The sequence below is a fragment of the Macrobrachium rosenbergii genome, chromosome 17 (genome assembly GCF_040412425.1).
Source record: "Macrobrachium rosenbergii isolate ZJJX-2024 chromosome 17, ASM4041242v1, whole genome shotgun sequence".
In the NCBI taxonomy this organism is placed as follows: Eukaryota; Metazoa; Arthropoda; class Malacostraca; order Decapoda; family Palaemonidae; genus Macrobrachium; species Macrobrachium rosenbergii.
In genome coordinates, this window is record NC_089757.1 from 40,168,012 (window position 1) to 40,184,124 (window position 16,113).

At 47.4% G+C, this 16,113-nt stretch overlaps 1 protein-coding gene across 15 annotated transcripts in view; it reads left to right on the forward strand.

Annotated features, from left to right (window-relative positions):
• Positions 1–1,812: 1,812 nt before the first annotated feature.
• Positions 1,813–16,113, forward strand: part of Fit1 (Fermitin 1) — a 261,078-nt gene continuing 246,777 nt past the window's right edge. For 3 of the 15 annotated variants that reach the window (XM_067119924.1, XM_067119918.1, XM_067119929.1), the window contains exon 1: positions 1,813–1,929. The gene's annotated coding sequence lies outside the window, so the exon portion shown is untranslated. Of the gene's footprint in view, positions 2,320–16,113 lie in introns of all 15 variants that reach the window. The other 12 variants (XM_067119927.1, XM_067119920.1, XM_067119931.1 and 9 more) reach the window with 8 other exon arrangements.

Sequence of the window (16,113 nt, forward strand, 5' to 3'; positions counted from 1 at the left end):
GAAGAATCCCAGTGGTTTGGTTTGCACCAGAAGGAGAGTTTTTTTCTCCTATGGAAGGGTAGCGCCAGAAGACTACAGCCTTTTTCTCTATGTATGAGTGGCACCATATGGACACAGCCTTTTCCTCCAGCGTAGGGTTGATGACGGAAGGATTTAGCCTTTTTTTTTTATCACAGAGGGGAGGGGCAATTCAGAAACAAACTTTTTTTTTTTTTTTTTTTTTTTTTTTTTTTGTAAACGGTGGCACCAGAGGGATGCAGATTTTTTCCCTCGTGGAGACTTAACACCAGAACGTGACGATCTTTTTCTTCCCACGGAGGAATGGCACCAGAAAGATATGACCTTTCACTCCCTTGGAGAGATGCACTAGAAGGATATAGTCTTCTTTCACCCATGGAAGGGTAGCACCTAAAGCATGTAACCTTTCCTCACCTGGAGGGGTGGTGTCATATGAACACAGACATTTTCTCCCATGGAGGGGTTCTTCTTGAAGGATACAGCCTTTTTATCCTGTGGAGTCTTGGGGCCTGATGGATAGTCTTTTTCCCTGTGAAAGGGTGACATTGTCAGATGGAAGGGTGGTATCGGAGGGAAACAGTCTTTTTCTTTCACAGAGAATTGGCACTGGAAGGAAGGATTCAAGGATACATACCTTTTCACCCATGGAGGGATGCTACCATATGATTAAAGCTCTTTTTCTCCTGTGGTAAGGTGGCTCCATTGGTTGCAGCCATTGTTTTCCATGGCGGGTGGTCGCCAGAAGGACAGAAGCGTTTTCTGTGCTGATACCAGAAGGATACTACAGTCTTGTTTCTCAACAAGTCTTTAATTATAAGGATTCAAGTCCCATTTCTTTTTTCTTGTCCCTAACAAATGCTGGTTTCTATTCATAGCTGGGTGGACTAGTAAGTTAACCACAGACTTAACTAACGTGACCTACGCCCTGCACCTCTTAGCCAAGGCCCTCACTTTGCTGATTGCACCTTCCAAAGTGAATACAGTAAAAATAATGTGTAAAACACGTATGCCTATTTTTTATGCATAAAAGCGTGAACTACTGGTAATGAAGTCTTCATTTTATTATCATGAAATCTTACAAGAAAAGTGCATAGCAACATAATACAACTGATATGTTATAGAGTTGATGAAACTGAAAAATGACCAATTTTGCCTTCATTTCTGACTGCGATAGAAGACATTAAATAGCTGACCTGCCTGTGGATCACTAGGCTTTCAAGGAGCAAAAATGGAAGTGTTCAAAATTTTCATTTTTACCAATAATAATAATAATAATAATAATAATAATAATAATAATAATAATAATAATAATAATAATAATAATAATAATAGAAGATTCATGGGTACCGGAACTCCGGTTAAATTCTCATTAAGTCAGAGGAATTGTAAGAGAGAGAGAGAGAGAGAGAGAGAGAGAGAGAGAGAGAGAGAGAGAGAGAGAGAGAGAGAGAGAGAGAGAGAGAGAGAGAAACCATAAGAATGTTGAATCGTACAGCTAAAATAATAAATTACGTATGCCAATGAATAGTTACAAGTTAATCCTGTGCTCGCAACACAGGGAGGAACCAAATAACAAAGGACAATGGTGAGAACAAACACAACAACGAATAAATAATACCTGTGAATCTTCTTTTTTTAACGTGCCTTTTCCCCCATTTGTATGGGGGTAAGCACGGTTCCTTCTTTCGAAGGACTCTGATGTGGCTTTTGGGGTAGACTTTGTATAGCAATTGACAAAAGGAAACCCGTCCGTAGCGCATTGCGCTAAGTTTCGAGCGCTAGCGACCGCCGAAGCGCGCGCGACAGGTGCCGCAGCCGTGCCGATCTGGCAACAGTGTAATCAGTGCCGTCTTGACGCGGTGGGCGTAGGCCACGAACTCTCTCTCAACTGTGTCGTAATTTTGTTTCCCAGTGAGCATAAGCTAATATTTGGTCGCTGCACGCGACATCTTTTCACAGATTACATGCGAAACCATACGTCTACAAGGCAAAAGATTCGGAAATGTACGTTATTGACGTATTGGAGTGGTTTGTTTACACAGACTGTCGTCTATCTGAGACGCAACATCACATCCGCTGTGCGCTCAGGCTGCCTCCACAGACTCCTTCGTAGGAGGCAAAAACAGTCGCCCTTCGTGCTGTGGACGGACACAATTTCTGTTGGGAAAAGATAAAAAGCAAAAACCGTGTTGTCGTCTGCCCGTGGTAGCTTACCTAGTCGTTCACGAGAGCTGCGGTACCATAGAATAGTGGTGTTTTGTGGTTTCAGGTTTCCCTCTCAGTCGCTTAAGATGACCTTGTGTAGGTTGACCTGTCAATTTCCTGAGCTTTAAACATTCGCCTGAGAGCAAATGAATGCTTTTTAGAGTAAATTTCCTAAGTTTTAAACATTCGCCTGAGAGCAATTGAATGCTTTTTAGAGAGTGGACCCCACCATTAGGATCTGTACTATATATATTCCACGATTCCAGAGACGGCAGTTCTCATTCAGGCGAAGGAAAGCTTCATTCATATTTTCAAAAAATACTATAACACCATTCACTTCAAATTTAAATGTTATTTTTTTTTAGCCTTTATGTTATATGTTATATTCATTTTTGTATTTTTAGGTAATTTTTGACATTAATTTTTCATTTAAATATTGATTGTTTTTTACGTCATTTATTTAATAAAACTCGTTTATAAGAATATATCTGTAAAAGTTGAACTAAATTAATTCATCGTAAAGAAGGCAAAATTATTGAGGTCATTTGCTATCAGATGGATGTCGGAAACATTCAGGCGCACAGTAAAATGTAGGAAAATACTCTTGAGCTCCAAATATGTTGATGGTTTGAAGTAAAATTTGACCTAGAGACGTGTCTTATGGCATGCATCAAGTGGAGTGTGTCAAAAGATTTATTTTCTCACATCTTATGTTAGTGTAGCTGAATTATGTGATTGTTAATTAAATTTTGTCTGAGCTACTGTACATAGGCCTGTCATGTTTTAGGCTAGACCAGGTAACTGGTGCAGTGGTGTCTTTAACACTGAAATTTCTGAAAATAAGCCGAAATTCACATGACTGAAATGATAGAGGTCGTGCCACCAGTAGGTGGTGAAATACAGACTTTCATATAGGCTAAGTAACTAACCAAGTAATTACTTAGCTATAGTTCTAACTTGCACTCGGTAGAGTTGTCAGCCAGGTACATTCCAGGCAAGAGGAATGTCATTGCAGACAAGCTCAGCCGCCAGAATCAGGTGATAGGAACCGCATGGTCCCTTCACTCGGAAGTGACGGAAAGGCTATTCGACCTGTAGGGGCGTCCAGTCATTGACCTGTTCACCACATGGCACAACAGAAAACTCCAGGTCTTCTGCTCGGTCGTGCCGGACCCATGGGCCGCTGCGGAGGACGCGTTCCAGCACCTGTGGGACAACCTCTTCGTTCATGCCTTTCCTCCGTTCTGTCTAATTCGCCGAGTGATCAACCAAGACGATCACTCTGAATCTCAGAAATTCTGGTGGCACCCAAATGGCCGCAGGCTGTATGGTATCCCGACCTGCTAGCTCTCCTCTCCAAGGTGCCGAGAGAGATCCCCCCCTGGCCCAACCTGCTGTGTCAACCCCATGTAGAGTGGTACCACCAGGCAGTGCAGTCCCTATGTCTTCACGGCTGGAGGTTATCCACCATCTCCTGTGAGCAAGAGGCTTTTTGTGTCGTGCAGCAACGGAGATGGTCGGGTACCTCAGACGATCCTCCGCAGTGGTATACCAGGGAAAGCGGTCCGTCTTCTATGGTTGGTGTCGTCAGTGGGGTATCTCTGTGGGTGGAACTACTATTCAGCAGGTTACGGACTTCCTTGTCTTCCTTCACCGAGAGAAGCTTCTCTCCGTTTCAGCCTAGTCTTGCAGCTGAAAGGAGTAGACATCTCTTCCTCCTTCGAGATTTCCCTACTGATGAGAAGCTTCGAAAGGTCTTGCCCACCCAGGGATCTCAGGCCCCCTGCATGGGATGTGACTCTTGTTCTAAGGAGCCTGACTCATGCACCGTACGACCCTTTACGAGAGTCGTCAGACAGGGATCTGACCCTCAAGACCATCTTCCTGCTGGCCCTGGCATCAGCGAAGAGAGTTGGCGAACTGCATGGACTTTCCTTCAGTGTTAAACACTCGATGGGAAGGGGATCAGTTACACTCGATTTCGTCCCGGATTTCATAATGAAGACTCAGAATTCTTCGGTCCCTGACACACGGTTCGAGTCCTTCACGATCCCCTCCCTATAGGACTTTGTAGGTAATGAACCAGACGAGATGCTACTGTGCCCTGTTAGAGTGCTGCGGCGCAATTTGAAGAGATCTCGTCGTCTCCGGCCTGAGTGTTGACAACTCTTCGTTAGTACTGGCTCGACCAAGAAAGAAGTGTCCAAGAACACCATCTCTTTCTGGCTTTGTGAGACGATAAGGAGAGCGTATTCTACTGCAGGAGAAGACGACACCGGTATGCTTCGTCTGAGAGCTCAAGAAGTCCGCAGCATTGGTCTGTCCCTCGCATTCCGGAAGAACATGTCGGTTCTACAGTTGCTGAAGGCAGGTGTGTGGTCCCAACAGACCACCTTCACCTCTTCCTTTCTCCGGGATGTTGCTCACAAGTCCTTGGACAGATTTTTCCATGGGTCCTGTGGTGGCTGTTCAACAAGTTGTGTAGTTTACCCAGCTCCTCTAAAAGGACAGGTTGCATCTCGCCTAAGATGTATGATTGTGATTGGGAGAATGAATGTGGAGTGACTGGCCTCTTCTTTCTCCCCATCCTGGCTCTCTTCCCATGGGCAGGGAGCGGACGCGCCGTTACATGCTGGATCTGGCAGTCGATGCAAGTAAGCACCCAATGGGAGCTCCCGTTCTACTTTCCGTTCAGGTTGATAGAAGTAACCCCACTCCTTCCCCTTGCAAGGGGGGGAAGGAGACCATGACTATAAGACAAACCCAATGCTTGTGATTGCCTTAATGTCATCCGACTCCAAGTTCTTCCTAGCCTACTTTGCATGAACGACGATTCCTTTTTCATGCAAAGGGACCCAGAAGTCTGACAATTGATCCCGCATTTCTTACAACCTGATCATTTTGTCAGAGGCAGTTTTCCCTTCCTCGCTCTATCGACCAGGAAGGGAAGACAAGGTGTGGTGAACTCCAGTCAGTTCAGGTGACTCACTCAGATTCCTCCCTCCAACCAGTGAGTCGTCCTAATGTAAAGGACCAAGGGTTTGTATATCGTGTCGGATCAAATCACAATTTTTAAAAGTAAATTGTATTTGTTCCGACACGATATACAAACCGTCGGTCCTTTACATTAGGAATTACTTTCAGTCGTAGGCTGGAAGCAGCCGTTAAACTCTTGAGCAAGGTGGTTAGGCAGTAACTACCGCCAGGTAGGCGGAAATAACCGCCTGCCCGGATGTAAACATTCCAGTTTGCTTTCAGCCGTCATGCGTTGCTGACGTGTTTTCGTTCTCTCTGCCTGACTGTCGTTAAGCTCTTATTATCCCAGTGGGATCTTTCTGTATTTTTATTTATATATACGTGTGTTTGATATTTATTAATACGAACCCACGATTTGTAATAACCTTGCATAAGCCGTCGTTTCCTGCGCTGTGTGTTGGATTTGATGGCCAAGGGCATTATTGGAGAAGCGTAACTGAGTGATAATGCTTCTCTTCCAGCAATCCTTTACGTAAATACTGAAGGCGCCCCTGTACTTTCGGAGATATAGTTTGGGACGTAATATCTTCACTCCCCTACATTCATCGGGACGTAAGAGTTCGTTCCCTTCTTGGGCTTCCACCCTCTGTGTATAAGGGGCATCACTAATTCCTTCCTACTTATGCTGAGTGTTGCTCGCTGCCTGCGCTTGGAGAACTGGGGGCTGGGTGGGAGGTTGCGGGTGTCGTCGGTAAGTTACGCTTCCACGGCGCCCTTGGTGGCCTCCCCTCCGTCCTGTTTTCTCTTCCCATAGGTTCTTCCTTCTCCCCTTTAGTAGATCTCTCTCCTTGGACCCCTTCGCTCGCTTGTCAGGCGAAGACCAGGGGCGGGGAGCGATCGGGCGACCTCTTGTAGAGTACCTCCTCCTGCTGCGTAGGGCAGTTCCCCCTGTAGCAAGAGGAGTCTCCCTCTACTAATCATCTTTGCTTTTCTTTCAGGTTGACAGTGAGCATCGCAGACACAGCAGTAGCTGGCTGGATAAATCAAAGGATATCTTGCATGAAGCAGTCCTGACATTCATTCAGTGTTGCTTCGGGATGGACCACAGCACCTGGTTAGATGACATATTTCCACGTCGCGTAGTGGAAGACCCTCAGATTGCCATTGGAAAGGCACCTCTGTTAGTATCCACCAGTTGTCTTCGGACTTGGAGTTTAGCCCTGACAAGAGGCTTTCTAGGTATCTTCTCAGCGTGTCCCATCTCCTGAAGAGATGTAGCAGTAATGAGACGTCCCCTATTCTGTCTAAACAGACTAGAGATCCTTCTCTCAGTCCTCAACCAGGTTGCAGTACCTGGCACAGCCCGGATTATTTTTCACCCGAGTGCCAGCATTTGGCACCCAGGTGCCCCTCAAACAAGAAATGCTCCTCATCATCATCTTGGTGCCCACTCAAGCGCCCAGTGCACTCGCCCGAGCGACATACGGCAGTCACAGTCTCCAAGCACCCAGTGTAACTCCCAAGTGCCCGCTGACTGTCTCTGTTGCCAAGAGTTTGGGGCTAGCTTCCAAGCACCCAGCGCCAGCTGAGTGCCTGTCCAACTCTAGTTCACTTGCGCCTGCAGCGGAAGACCCGTCTCACTAACATTAAACAACAGTTGGTAGATGCTTTAGGATTACCCAAGGCTCTGCTGGGATTAAAGCTTCCAAGGATTTATCCATGTCACCAATTTCTTCTGCTGAGGAGGAGGAAGTAGTTCAGGAATCAGCTTCCTCTGCATATTTTTTTAGCGACCTTTCTGTCGCATTTTCATCCAGCCACTCCAGTTTCTCCGGCCTCTACTTTCCTAACGAGGAACCAAGTGGACGCCAGTTGTCATCTTCCCAAGGTGGTCCTTTCCTCCTCTTCGAGGAAAGCTCTAAAGGGGGTCGAAGATTGGCTTGCATTGAAAAGGGAACAAGGGAAGGCTGCTTTTGCCCTGCCACTGTTGAGGTTGACAGCTAGGAGGTATTTGTCATAATTATGCTACTGGAGAAGATCTATCCCTGGGAGGTGCTGCCTCATCCCAGGGTGACTTCTGGGGTCTGATTGATTCTGCACGCCGTTCTGCCTTCTCTTTAGCTAAAGGTTTGTTTGCTTCCTCGGGGCTAGACCAAGTAGCTACTGTCCGGTAGGTGGGAGTCCCGCCTGCCCGGATGTAAACATTCCAATTTGCTTTCGGCCATCATGCTGTGCAGATGTGTTTTCGGAGCTCTCTGCCTGATTGTCATTAAGCTCTTCTTTCTCGGTGGGATCTTTTCTGTTGTTTTTGTTTATATATTGTATGTTTGATATTATTTAATATACAAACCCCATGATTTTGATAGCCTTGCGGTAAGGCCGTCTTTCCCCAGCGTGTGTTTCTTGGGGTCGGCGGCCAGGGCCGTAAATTTTCACCCCCCTAACCCCCCGCTCCTTGTTCGGGAGCATGACCTTAACCTTTTCTGTCTTGTGCAAGTGCTGCCCTTTGCCGCCTGCACTGGGGCATCCTTGCCAGGAGAAACCTTGTCGGGAGGTGGTTGCCGGGTGTCGTCAGAAGGTTATTCGCCTCTGATGGCGCCCTTGGTGACTGCCCCTTCGTTCCTTCTGGTAGCTTCCCTTCTGGCTATCTCTCCTTCGGGAGAAATGTCTCCTTCGTTCTCTTCGCTCACTCATCAAGTGGGGGCAGGGGATGTTGGATGACCTCTTCACAGGGGCCTCCTCTTGCTTCGTAGGACAATTCCCCCCAGAGCGAGAGGAGTCTCCCGTTACTTATCTTTTTTGCTTTTTTTTTCCAGGTTGACAGCGAGCATCGTAAGGCACAGCTGAAATTCCCCTGTGGCAGGAAGGCTGCTTTCATGCAGTAGGTACTTCGGTGATGACCATGGTGACAGTAAAGGCTAAGATCCCCATGTCGATGTCAACACTGTGCCCTGACAAGGGGGACCAACCGCTGTTTGTTCTCTGGTACTCCTGTATGCTGTGCCAGTGCCTCCTGTCATACCTGTGGTCCCGTCGGCTCCTGCTGTTCCTCATGACTTTTTGCTCCTGTTACCCTGGCTGCCAGTCACTGGGCTGCTCCTGCTGTGCCTCCTGCCTCAGCTGCCTGGTTGCCCCTGTCACCCACCGCTGCTGACATTCCTGAAGCTCCTGCCAGCCGGGCCGCTCTCGTGCCTCCTGCCCCAGCTGCCCTGGTCATTCCTGTTGCTTCTTTTGGTGTTCCTGTCGCCTGGGCCACTCCTGTTGTGCTTCCTTATTCAGCTGCCCTGGCAGTTCCCTGTGGCTCCTGACCACCATCCTGTAGAAGATGTCAGAGAAGAGATCGAGGAGGAAGCCCTGTGGGATGTAGTCGTCGTCTTCAACTTTATCTTCGACTTCCTCTTCTGCTGCCTTCTCCCCTTCTTCTTCTGATAGTGCAGCAGATAATTGCATATTTCATAAGAATCGTTCAGATAGTGAAACAAGCATGAAATTTTGCACAAGTGCTCTTTAAAGTTCCTCTATCAGAAAAGGGCGCTGGCTGGCACCACGCAAAAAATTTAATATGGCGGCCAAATTCCAAGATGGCGGCCAGTATCGACAGATTTTGGCTAATTTTTCACTAGAATGGCATGTATTTGCTTCTAGCAATATGGTAAAGCTCTTCCATACTATTTCTTGTGAATATTATGTTTCTGTAGCTTCCCAGTACAGTTTACCTTTAAATATGGGGGCTATATGGCTGCCAAGAAAAGGTAGAAACAATAATTATAATGAGAAATAATGCCCGTTCAACAATTATCGTTTTAAGCATGGATCTTGGTTTCTGTGGTTTTAGATCCTAATGAGGCCATCTCTTTCGAATAACTCATCAATTTTGAAGGAAAATTAATAAATGTAAAAGAGTGTATGTCTGCACACAACCAGGGCACACTGGTGACATCACTGCTGTGTAACTCAGCATGGGGTTCAGTGCCAGCTAATCCAGCTTTACTAATCCTGTAGTCTTAGACTAGTAGTTGTAGTATAGTTTAGTTTAGTATCCCAAATGCTTTCTAACAGCCCCAGACCAGCTATAGTTAGATAGCCGCACCTGAATAGACAGTATGGTTCATGTACTTACCCGGATGGTGTACAGATCACACGAGACTTAAATGGCACTGGATGAATGATCGGGCTAGGTGTAGGGAGACCGAACCTAGTTGAATCCCATACAGGAATGTGTGCTTTGTTTAAGGTGGTAAAAGGATAACCCCTCGGCCTTAATCAAAAGTGAAATCATGGCAGAATGTGATGCCAATCCAATATTGAGCAGTAGAAAACAAACTGGAGTTTGTGTTGTCTTTGTCAGAAGGACAAAAGAGGTGAGCACTTGACATCACCTCCAAGTCATCATGTCCTAGACCATGATGGGTACACAATGCTGGCAAGGAACATTCCCATGTTCAGTGAAATTAATGAAATGCCACTGATAATGGATCCAGCAAGGCTGGATGAAGGTGATGGCATAGAGGCCACTCTCAGGAAAAATGCAGCAAAATACCATGTGAACTGTCGCTTGTTGTTTAACAACACTAAACTGGACCGTGCAAGAAAGCGACAAATCCAATGACCAGACCAGCAACACTGAGACTAGTCGGTGCAAAACTGCGCCCAAACCAGTCATGACAATGAAGTTTGCATTTTCTGTGAGAAAGTGGCACCTGCATCTGATCTCAGACAGGCTAGTACTAAGGGCCTTGACTTGAAATTGCGTGAATGTGCAGAGATACTTAGTGATGGCAAGCTCCTTGCTAAGTTGACTGGTGGGGATGTCATTGCACAGGAGTTTAAGTATCACCATGCCTGTCTTTGTGCCCTCTACAACAGAAAAAGGTCCTACCTGAGGAGCCTTGAGAAAGACCAAGGTAGCACTGAGTCAGAATCAGATGTGTATCCACTAGTTCTGTCAGAACTGATGACATACATTGTTGAAAACAACCTTTGTTCAGATGATCCAGTCACATTTCGGCTGGCAGATATTTGCCACCTCTACCAACAACGTCTGGAACAATTAGGTGTAGAGTCACCAAGTGTAAATTCCACGAGACTCAAAGACAAACTTCTGGCAGAAATTCCAGAACTTGAGGCTCATAAATCTGGCAGAGATGTATTACTTGCATTTCAAAAAGGATGTGGGAAAAGCACTTGCTCAATCATCTGATCTTTCAGAGGCAGTTATCATTGCTAAAGCAGCAAATATTCTCAGAAAGTCTATACTTGATCATCAGTCACGGTTTGATGGCACATTTTCTGAGGCTTGTGTACGAAATTCTGTGCCTCCTCTCCTGCTCCAGTTTGTAGGGATGGTTGAGCATGGGGCTGACATCAAGTCACAGTTACGATTTGGAGCATCAAAGTCAGACCAGGCCATTGCACAGCTCATGCAGTTCAACTGCTACTCCCGATACAAAGAGGGAGCAACAACTCATAGACACTCCAAAGACAGAGAAACACCATTCCCAGTCTACATGGGACTCTCAGTCTATGCCAAAACCAGGAAGAGAAACCTGGTTGAAATGCTACATCAGTATGGCCTCAGTATCTCTTATGACAGAGTACTGGAGGTCTCTGCACAGTTAGGAGATGCCACAGTTAGCAAATATGTGGAGGAGGGTGTGGTCTGTCCCCCAGTACTGCAAAAAGGGTTGTTCACCACTGCAGTGATGGACAACATCGACCACAACCCATCTGCAACTACTGCCACTACCTCCTTCCATGGAACTAGCATCTCCATATTTCAGCACCCCACCAAGGAGAACACTGGACAGGAAAGACAGCAACTAAAGTTTGCACCTGAGAAAGTGAGGTCGGTGCCTGAATTGCCGGACACATTCACAAACATCTCACCAGCTTCCTTTCAAACAAAGAACCCTGTGCCACCAAACACTGCAATACCAAAGCCACCCACAGAAGGAGAAGGTGAATGGCATGCTCTTCTTCCATGCGTTCACAGGCTGTGATACAGTGTCAGCCTTCCGGAGCAAGGGCAAGAAGACCGCCTGGCAGACATGGAACATCTTTCCAGAGGCCTCCACTGTGTTCTCCAAACTGAGTCACTACCCTCTCAGAGTGGAAGAGAGTGACCTGAAGGTCCTGGAGAGGTTTGTCATACTTATGTATGAAAGATCCAGCACTGCTGGCACTGTGGATGAGGCTAGACTTGACATGTTTGCCAGAAAACAAAGGGCATATGAGGCCATTCCACCAACCAGGAGCTCTCCTCCAACACACCAAGCGTGCTGCGTACCAGGCTGGTTGTGTGTGGGGGCAGGCCACCCAGTGTCAGCCACAGCCAGAGAACCCTGCTGAGTGGGGATGGCAAAAGTCTGGTGAAGCATGGCAAGTCCTCTGGACAACCAACTCGCCCTTAGCCAAGAGTTGCCAACAGCTTACCAAATGTGGATGCAAAGCAGGCTGTCGGGAAAGGTGCAAGTGCTACAAGCTGGGTCTTCCCTGCACAGCTCTGTGCACTTGCAAATGTGAAGTCTAGATAAATATTGCCCTCTCTTCAGTAGATAATCTAGCTTGAGCATCCAACGTGTCATGCTATGCCTACCTTCTTATCCTCGAATTTTTCAAAGGTGTAGGTTGAGAGACCTATACATAGATTGGTTGCGTTTAGTCCATATTTCTCTTCTTTTCTTTTTATGGTTACAGTCTTAGACACAATGTTGTATGTGACCATACCATTACTATTTCAGTTGAAAATAGCATATTAGTTAAACTGTCTGATCACATGAATATACCATTAAATAAAAACAGTTGGTCTCTATGTCTGCTAGCGCTGTGGATAGAAAAAAACTTTTATGGCAACCATTTTGTACGCCATCTTGGTTACAATTCATTTAGTAAGGGTTTTCAATAAAATTTGTGGTATGGAACATTTTATAACCTAAAAGTCGAGGTTTAAAAAAAAAAAAACTGGCATATTCCATCCAATAGATGCTCCCAAACCAGTGAATCTCAACATAGATGGCGGCCATTTTGAAAAATAGCCGCCATCTTGGATTTTCAGGTGGCCAGCGCCCTTTTCTAAGAGAGCGTAGTCTTAGGAATGTTTGTGCCAAATTTCATGCTTGTTTCACTATCTGAACGATTTTTACAGCAATCTGCTGCACTATGAGGCTCGTCGGCCGAAGAAGAGGAAGGCTGCTTCTCCCTCCCCTAAGGGGTCCCGCTGTGGGGCTTCTGAGGGACTGTCTCCCTTCATGGGAAGGCAGTTGGATCTCTTGTTGGCTCCTCCCAGCCTTTGGGCTCGGGAACTGAATCACTTACCCCCAGGATCTTGTGTTTTGGGAGATGTCAGTGCACAGACTTCAGTTTGCGCTCCTGTTGCCATTCCAGGGGTTCTGCGTCTAGACTGGTGCTGTGTCCGGTGCTCGAATTTGTCAAGTCACATCAAGTGCTCGAGAATCTTCGGAGTCTCATGCATCTCGAACCAGTGTCAGAGAGACCTCTCACCGTCCCATTTCAGGCACAGGGCGAGAGAAAGAGCTAAGGCATGCAAGTGTCTTGGTTCTTCCTGCCAGTACTGAGTTTTGAGTGCTCAGTTAGTTCTGGAACAGTGCTCTGTCAGGTTACCAACCTGGTGTCTCTGTCCTGAGGGTTCGAGTACCTGGAGGGACAAAGAGGTGGTTCCCTTCAGAGGTCCTGCGGGACTTCTGAGAGACTACCTCTCTTCAGAGGGACAGTGTGTTCTCTCGTTTGGCTCTTCCTGGCCCTTGGGGCTGGGAACCTATTCGCATTCCCCGTTGGGGTCTTGTGTCTTGGGGGCCTTGAGTGGGTGACATTTCGAGGCCGCGCTCTCGATTCCAGTTCTTAGAAGTTGGTGTCTGAGACTGATTCTGTGCCCGTCCTTCCACGGTTTTTTTTTGGAAGCCGAGAGGAGCTTACTCCCGATGATTGTTCTTATGAGATTCAGGAGTCTCGCTTGGATTCCTTCCTTGGGCTCCTTGGAATCTTGTGCACTCAGTGAGCACTCGGATTCCTTGGGATCGCGAGCACTCGACTAGCGAATCATCGAGTGTCCAAGATTCTGCGGAATCTCAGGCACTCCCCAAACCAGTACTAGGGAGTTCGCTCTCTGGTCTGGTTTGGGCACAGGACGAGAGAAGGTGTCGAAACATTCAGTTGTTTCGAAGGTGTCGACGAAACATTCAGATATTTCGACACTTCCTGCCTGTTCCATTTTGAGTGCTCGGTCAGTTCCGAAACTCGTGTATTGGACCTTTGGGTTCGAGCACTCGGGTTAACAGACAAGAATCCCCTTTAAACCTTCTTCTTGAGGGGCTTCGGCCTTGGAGGAGATTAAAACATGTCTTGAGGCAGTGCTAGTTCATGGCTAAGCTTTCCTGGCTCGGCTCATCTCAGCCCTGCTTGCTCGCCCAGCCACCGATCATGTTTACGTGATTGGTTTGGATTGGCTCGGCCTGCTCGCCCAGCCTCTGATCGCGTTTAGGTGATTGGCTAGTGCAGTTTGGCTTCCTCGCCCAGCCCCTGATTGTGTTTACATGATCTGCTCAGTTCGGCAAACCAAATGCTGTTGAGGTTCACCTACCTTCAGGAGACTCAGCTGAAATGAGCTTTCGCTCTCTCCAGGTTAGCGCTGCGCCATGGCGTTAGTGCTCTCCTTCCTTCGTGATGCTGTCATCACACCTGGTTGATGATCGCCAGCAGTCAGCCTCTCCTGCTGGTTCTTCTAGCAGGACAGGTAAGAGTGCTTTTCTCCTCCTTTTCCCTCAAACCCTCTCGGTTGCTGCCTGGGGATGCGAGTCGGATAGAGAGGACCCCGACAAGTTTTTTCTCTTATCAGAGCTCTGGTACAAGGATCTACATCTTGGGCTCGGTTCTTGGATCGGCTCGCCATACATCTGAGTAGTCGAGGATGGTTTTCTGGGTTCTGGCGAGGTTATCCCTCCAAGGAAAAGAGATCGGGAGTGTTGCACCCCAGGAGGACTCGAGGGTCTTCCTCTTAGGGATGCAGACACCCTCGATTTTCTTTCTGCAGAGATCTTCACGCAGATTCGTCAGCACAATGATCTCAGGGGAAGGACCATGGCATTCCCCGTGAATAACTTCACTGCTCCTTGCAGGTGTTTGTCGGGGCTGCCATGGTCCTTGCTTGCTATAAGGGCTTTCTCGACCAGATGAATGCCTTTTCCCTGGACAAGGAGTTCATTTTGGTCAAGTCACCCAGTCAAGCTCCTTCCCCTTCCTCTTCCTCGACAGAAGCAATTCTTCTTACCTCGGAGGGACCTTATGCCGACTAGCAGATTGTCCTGGCTCTGGCTCGTCTGGACTCTGATATCTCGCTCTTTCTCTTTGCCACGAAGGGTGTTTCCTCTCGCAACAAGAGACGGTAAACCTGGAGGACACTGCTATGGTGTCCCTCCAGGTAGCTTCCTGATGAATCTGTGATCCTTCACTTTTTCGAGGCTTTTCCTCCTCGGATGCGATCATTCCTGAAGAGGTCTCTGCCTTCTAGAGACTGTTCCAGGCAGGGGGTGGGTTCGCCCACCCAGCACCAGACAGCAACCGTTGGGCAATTATGGTGCTAAGAAGAGGGACATTGTCCTGATTCTGATCTCCAGTCTAGTAAGTCCCGAGTCATCACATTTCCTCAGAAACGGACCTTCACTTGGTTCTGCCTCCCTCTTTCGCAGAGAGTGCTGCAATAATCAAGGAATGTGCCAGGGCAACTGCCTTGTCCTCCAGGCAATGGCAAGCTAGCCCTTCCTCAGCCTCTAAGAAGTCTTAGGCTCCAAGGGTGCTCGCAGAACACCCAGCCTTCTTTGTTCTCGTCTTGAAAGTGCGCATACGTGTGTCTCAGCCCTCTTTCCATCGGGAAGAAGGCAGAGGGAGGAGAGGAACGGAGAACACTGGGAACAGTGTTCTCCTCCTGCTGGTGCCTTGATGAAGGAATGACTGTCAAATCATTGGACTATATGACAGCAACATAGCCGAGACCTGGCAATGGATATCCTTTAGGAGAAGTATCTGTTTTCCTCTGGGTGTTGGCCACCTTTCACCAAACTTACGTTCTGTCTCCTCTGTCATGTTCTTGACTTTGGGAGCAGCCAACCTGGCTAGAGCTAGTTGTCTTCGGTGTCCTGTCATCGCTGCAGAAGCTGTCCCCTGAGAGGCAGCTTTGCCTTCGATTCTCTTCATGGAGAATGAAGGAGATCTGCTTCGAGTTCTTAGTCCTTTCCTCTCTTGAAGGATGAGGGAGGATTTAGGCTGGTGCTTGATCGATAGGAACCTCTGAATATGTCTGCATATTCTCCTCGTGACATGCTTCTGATCTCAGATGAACTGACTGAGGAATGGGCGCATACCTGTAAGGCCATTGTCTTCAGGGTGTGCTACCAAGACGATAAGTACCTTCTCATCAACATCCTGGAACTGAAGGCAGTTTTCTGGCCCTTTGAGAGTTTCAGGATCAGATTTTTTAGATACTCTGGGGTGTTGTTGGGCAACACCACAATATGTCAGCAAGCAAGAGGGTCTCGTTTCCTCCCTGTTGCTTTGGTTGACTTTGCAGGTGCTCAAGTGAACTTTGGTGCACTCTGTAGAGCCATCAGCCAGGTACTTTCAAGGCAATAGGATGTATTGGCAGGCAAGCTTAGCCTTTGGCATCATGTGACGGGGACAGAGAGCTCCCTTCACTCAGTTCCTCACGGAGAAGTTGCTGGACTTGAGGGCTCCCTATCGTCTTTCTGTTTGTCTTCCAGCTCAACAGAAGCCTGCAGGTCTTCTGCTTCATCATACTAGACCCACAGACCGCTACAGTGATGCATGCTGACACAGTGGGACAACCTCGATGTCTTCATCTTCCTTTCGTATTTGTCTAATTGTGAAAGGCTTGAGTACACATTC